Source organism: Brachyhypopomus gauderio, chromosome 19 (assembly GCF_052324685.1).
Source record: "Brachyhypopomus gauderio isolate BG-103 chromosome 19, BGAUD_0.2, whole genome shotgun sequence".
Classification (NCBI taxonomy): domain Eukaryota; kingdom Metazoa; phylum Chordata; class Actinopteri; order Gymnotiformes; family Hypopomidae; genus Brachyhypopomus; species Brachyhypopomus gauderio.
The window spans coordinates 12913354-12919353 of record NC_135229.1 but is presented as its reverse complement, the minus strand read 5'-3'; positions in this window follow the sequence as shown (position 1 = coordinate 12919353).

Here is a 6000-nt window from a genome sequence, read left to right as displayed (position 1 = left end):
GTGTGCTTGTTTGTCTACTACTAAAATGGAAAGTGTCTCAGAATAGGAATTGGTTAAATACCCTCATTGCTCGTGTTACAGGTCCCAAGTATCAGGATCACTGCAACAGTGATGTGCGCAATCTGGAGAATAGAACCTGAAGAATAGTAAAACAGGAGAGAGTGATGACAACCGATGCACTACCGTTAACGTCCAGACTGCGTCTGAGGCAGACGGAAGGTCCGCCCCCAGACCAATCCAGCGCAACGCTCATTACGCAAAGGTTCCGCTTCGCCACTATCTCTCTTCGATTCATATCAGGACAGAACTGAATACAGGCAGATTAATACGCCAAAATTTAAACAAAATGTAATTTGCTCACTTCTTCCCTTGAAGACAGTATAAATTGCATGTAACAAATGCTTAAGTATCACAAAACACAAAATAATGTGGGGACATTTTTAGGGGCACCACACGCTCCCCAACATAAAAGGTGGCTCCCGACACTTTTTAAAGTCAAAACCCCACATCTATAACATGTTAATTACTTGGCTAGTGTCACTATAACCTTACTGTAAGACTCTTTACCTTCAGTACACACATTCTAGCAAACACACTCAGAAGGCATTGCAAAAAGGCATTGTCACTGTATAAGGTACAGTTTGATGGGGAGCATAAAGACGCGTTTGTACAGGTTGCATTACCCAAACTGGCAAAGTTTGTAACCCATACAGTCCAACATGACCTATGGCCCTCTGTGGCTGGTAAGAAGGCTGGCCCATACTGTTGTAGGTAAGTGTCTGAGGTGGTCTCCTTGTCCTTGAAGATCTCCTTGGGGACTCCTCCTGAGCTGGCATTCGCTGCACCTGCTCAGGGTCAACTTCAAGCTCAACCGGTTCAGCGTCTCTTTCAAGTCCTTGTTCCATTTGTCCATTGTCATTTTCAAAGTCTTGGGCCAGTTCCATTTCGTCCCGGCATCGATGCTCCATGGGGACATTTTCGTTTGCAGTGTTCCGTTGTGAGTGTCTCTTTTGTCCCACAGGTGTGAAAACCTGACCCGGTTCTGGATCAATTTGCGTGGCTGGTCTGTGTGGTCCGGTGTTTACTGGGACTCTGAGACAATACCGTGCTTCGGAGTCACTTTCAGAGTCTGAGGTGTCACTGTTCCTGTCACTTTGACCTCGATTGACTCTGTAATTTTTGGCTCTGCCTTTATTGGGATGTTTAACTCCACCCAGATCAACAGTTATAGGTAAGTCATTCACTTGGTGGAGGAGATTTCTGTGGAGCACCCTCGTTTTCTGTGTATTGTTCTCAGGATGTACCTTGTAAATGGGGCTTTCATTAATCCGCTTTTTGACAATGTACACAGTTTGCTCCCAGTATGACCTGAGTTTCCCAGGTCCGTCTCTTTCCCCTAGGTTGCGAACTAGCACTCTGTCCCCAGGCTCCAAGACCACTCCCCTCACCTTTTGATCATAGTGTCTTTTTCCTCGAGCACTTGATTGCTGACTGTTGTTCGTGGCAATATGGTAAGCCTCTTTCATCCTCATTGCCCACTTTTGCACATATTCATGTGGTGTTTCGCTGTCCTTCTCTACATTGAGTCCAAACAGGAGGTCCACAGGTAAGCGAGGATGCCGCCCAAACATTAAGAAATGTGGGGAGAACCCTGTAGCCTCGTGTTTTGTGCAATTATATGCATGAACAACTTGGGGCAAAAAGTCATTCCAGTTGTTCTTTTCCGTCTCCTCGAGAGCTCTCAACATTTGCAACAGGGTGCGATTAAATCGCTCGGCTGGGTTTCCCTGTGGATGGTATGGTGTGGTACGAGAGTGACTGACGCCCGACAATTGCTGCAGACCCCTGAACAGTGAGTTTTCAAACTCGCGACCCTGATCGTGATGTAGCCTAGCCGGGTAACCGAAGCGAGGGATGAAATCACTATATAATTTCTCCGCAGCAGTTTTTGCTGACTTATTTCTGGTGGGCCATGCCTGCGCAAAGCGTGTGAAGTGGTCCACCGCAACAAGTATGTATTCGTAACCACCTCGGCTCTTCTCTAAATGCATATAGTCGATGGACACCAGCTCCATGGGTGCACTGGAGGTGATGCTCCCCATGGGTGCCCTCACCTGTAGGGTGGGTTTCTTTTGTTTTATACAAGGGCACTGTCTTGTTACATATGCCTCAATGTCCTTCTTCATAAAGGGCCAGTAGAAGCGATCTCGGGCTAAGCTGATAACTCGTTCAGCGCCGAGATGGCCCATGTCCCCATGCAGGTGTTTTAACACCAGGGACCTATACTCGGTAGGTAGCACAAGCTGTTGTCTACCCCCAGCCTCCCTGTACAGTAGATCATTTTCAATCTTTAGCTTTCCCCATTCGCGCATCAGTCTCTTCACTAACCCTCCTGCCCCTTCCCTGTCTTTATTGGTTAGTGTTGTTTTTATCTTTTTCATTCTGAGTAGTTCTTTTATTGTCGCATCTTGTCTTTGTGCCCTTACTAACTCCTCATGGCTGATGGTATGCAAGGTTGACTTGTTCACCTTGGGGTCTTGAGCCAGATTTAGGGCAGCTACATAGGCAACATCACTTGTCTTTGCAGCCTCACTCCCTTCCCACATTGCACGGATAATGTCTTGGCTGAGTTCCTCCGTACATTCCCCTACATAACTATTGATGTCTAGAGGGAGACGTGACAAAGTGTCAGCGTCTACATTGACTCTACCAGGCCGGTATTTAATGTTGAACCTGAAATCGGCCAGCTCTCCTACCCATCTATGGCCCGTAGCGTTCAACTTCGCTGTGCTCATCACGTACGTCAGAGGGTTATTGTCCGTATACACTGTGAACTCTGGGGCATAGAACAAATAATCCCTGAACTTTTCACATATGGCCCATTTAAGAGCCAAGAACTCTAGCTTGCCGGAATGTAAACAATAGTTTTTTTCAGCTGGGGTCAGAGTTCTTGAGCCGTATGCGATGATTCTTAATTTCCCCCCCTGCCTCTGATATAACACAGCCCCGAGGCCTTTGTTACAGGCGTCAGTGTGTAAAACAAATGGTAGTTCAAAGTCAGGGTACGCGAGCACCGGGGGATCAGAGAGAATGTCAACAAGCTGCATTAGGACGTGGTCATGCTCACCTGTCCAGCAGATGGGGGTCTTTGAGGGTAACTGAGCATTTCGTTTTTGTTTGGGCTTTGTCTGGGTGTTCTCAGGAGCTCCTTTGACTTGTAGGAGGCCATACAAGGGTTTGGCGATCCTAGAAAAGTCTTGAATGTAGGTTCGATAATAGCTCAAGAACCCAAGGAGTTTTCTTAACTCACCCACACTTGTTGGTTTCTTCTGACTGAGTGACTTGACAGCTTCGTAGTCCTTTGGGTCGACTCGGACTCCCTTTTCTGAAACTAGTCTACCCACGTATCTGACCTCCGCTTTGAAAAGCTCACACTTGGTTGGGCGTAGCTTGACTCCATGTTGTTGGAGAGCTCGGAGAACTTTACGCACCACCCCCACGTGTTCAGTGAAACTTTTTGAATAGCAGAGGATGTCATCCAGATATGGGATGCAACAGTCATCACGCAGGGTGTTCAGCATCTCCTCCATACTGCGTTGGAAGGCAGCAGGGGCGTTACTGAGGCCAAAGGGGATTCTCACCCACTCATATAGGCCCCAGGGAGAGATGAAGGCAGTCATATGGCGAGACCCCTCTGCCATGTACCCCTGGTGATAAGCCTTTCCCTGGTCTAGGATGCTGAACCAGCTGTGGCCGCCCAGCGTATCCAGAAGATCTTGGATGCGTGGAAGTGGGTGGCGGTCGGGCACAGTTTTCTGGTTTAACAGTCTATAATCAATGCAAAGTCTCAGCGTGCCATCACGCTTCCTCACACATACTACTGGTGCAGCAAAGGGTGACTTCGACTTGACTATCCAGCCTTTAGCCAGCAAGTCCTGGATGTACTCTTTCACCTCTTTGTACAACGGCTTGGGGATGGCCGTGTATGTGCGTTGGACTGGGATGTCATCTTTCAGGTTTATGGTCATATTCAGACTTGGAATGTCCCCAATATCGCCATCATCTCGGGCAAAAGCATTTGACTCCTCAAATAACATTTGCTTTACTTCCTCCTGTTGTCCTGGTGTTAGGTGACTAATGTCCACTGTGGGGTGCCAGCGAGGCATGTCGGATGGCTCCTGGACTTGACTGGACTGGGCCACAGGGTCAATGATACGTGGTGCTGTTTCACAAAAGTCTTTGGGGGTATCTGTTTCAACTACTTTTGTTATGGGCTCAATAGAACCCAAAACCGTTGAGCTGGGTAGAGTCACATCCTGGAGGGAGTAGTTTGACACAGGTATTTTAACATATGGCCTGTCTGTCTTCTCTATCTGTAAAAGTCCTGCTCCAATGCTAAGTTGTTCTAGATGGACGTCATGTAGCACAGGCTCAAACAACACAAGCGACTTCGTATTGCTAATACTCTCTGGGACCCTACACTTAAGGTATGCCACCTGCCCAGGGTATACCGTTCCCCCTTTCCGGCCCACTTTTACAGTAGCTGATTCATCTACTGGACATCTTTGAGCCTGGATGAAGCTTACTAAAGTGTTTACAGCAGCAGTGTCGATCCCCATCGCCCTACCAATAAGCTCAATAAGTTTGCAGTTCCCCCCCTTGCCTTTAATGAACTCATGAATCACGTTAAAGCCTACTATGGGTTTCTCGATCTTGAGACGACTCACAAGGAAGGGCACACGTATAGATAGGTCTGGGTCGTTGTTCCCCTCTAAGTTGACTACAACCTCCACCCACCCATCATAAGGTATGGAGTCCCCTGTGACTGCTTTCACATTGAGATCATCATCCATGAGTTCGCTCAAGGGTCTAGCCTGTTGTCCGGGTAAATATTTATTTAGCCATGCATGGTCTAACAGACTTACCCCCGCCCCTGTGTCTAAAACTACTGTTACTAGGTAACCTGCCATCATGCATTTGAGAAGGGATTGGCTACCTACTAAAGGAGCTGTTAGGCCATGTGGTGTTTCTCTGTCGCCTGTTTCTTGTGAACCTGCAGCACCCGTCTCCCTGCCGGTTTTGACTATGGAGCTTTTCTTTGAGCGGGACTGTTGAGGTTTGTCGATCAGGGGTGGTCCCTCTGCCCTGACCGCCTCCAGTTTCCCGACGACTTGGTTCGCTTCAAACACCCGACAGCACGGTGCCCTTTTTCCCCACAGATGAAGCAGTGGTCACAGTTCGGATTCGCCTGCGAAGCACAGTTCGGACAGCTCTTCCTGCCCCCCTGAGGTTTCCTCTCTGGCTGGGGTTTTGAGTTCCCCTGTTCTGGTGCTGAAACATGAGCTGTCATTGTTTTCAGATTTTCCATGGCTTGTGTCAGTGCTTCTACTTGGGCGCTGAGTCTTTTGAGTGTGACCTCATTGTTAATTTGGTTTACCCCCACATTGTCCTTTGTTTTTTCTTTTAACTCACCGTCCGCTGCATGAGCATGACTCCCCTTAATGGCCGGACCTCGGCCAAGCCGGCGTTTCCGCTCATTTTCCTCGGTCGTGGTCTTTATTACTTGGCGAAGCAGCGCATCATCACTGACAGTGGGGTCACCTAAGAGGGTCTTAAGATCTCGGCGAACACTGTCGTACTTTTCTCCTATGCCCTGATAAATGGTGTTGAGGAAGATGCACTGGATTGTGGCTATATCGTATTTAACCACTGAATCTGGCTGTCTGAGTGAAAACAAGATCTTTTGCTTCAGCCCAATCATTCTATACATGAACTGCTGAGGTGCCTCATTTTCAAGCTGCTTAGCGCACATTAAATCTTGAAAGAGTTCTGTACTACTCTTCTCACCTAAGTGAGACTGCAGGAAGCTTTTAAGCTCAGGAACTGTGAGATCGTCTTTTATCGTTAACATATCTCGGAAGTTACCTGGCCTAATAGAGCGTAACACCCCTCTAATTACTTCACTGGGAGTGTGATTCTCCTTGAGACCCTCGTCGATCT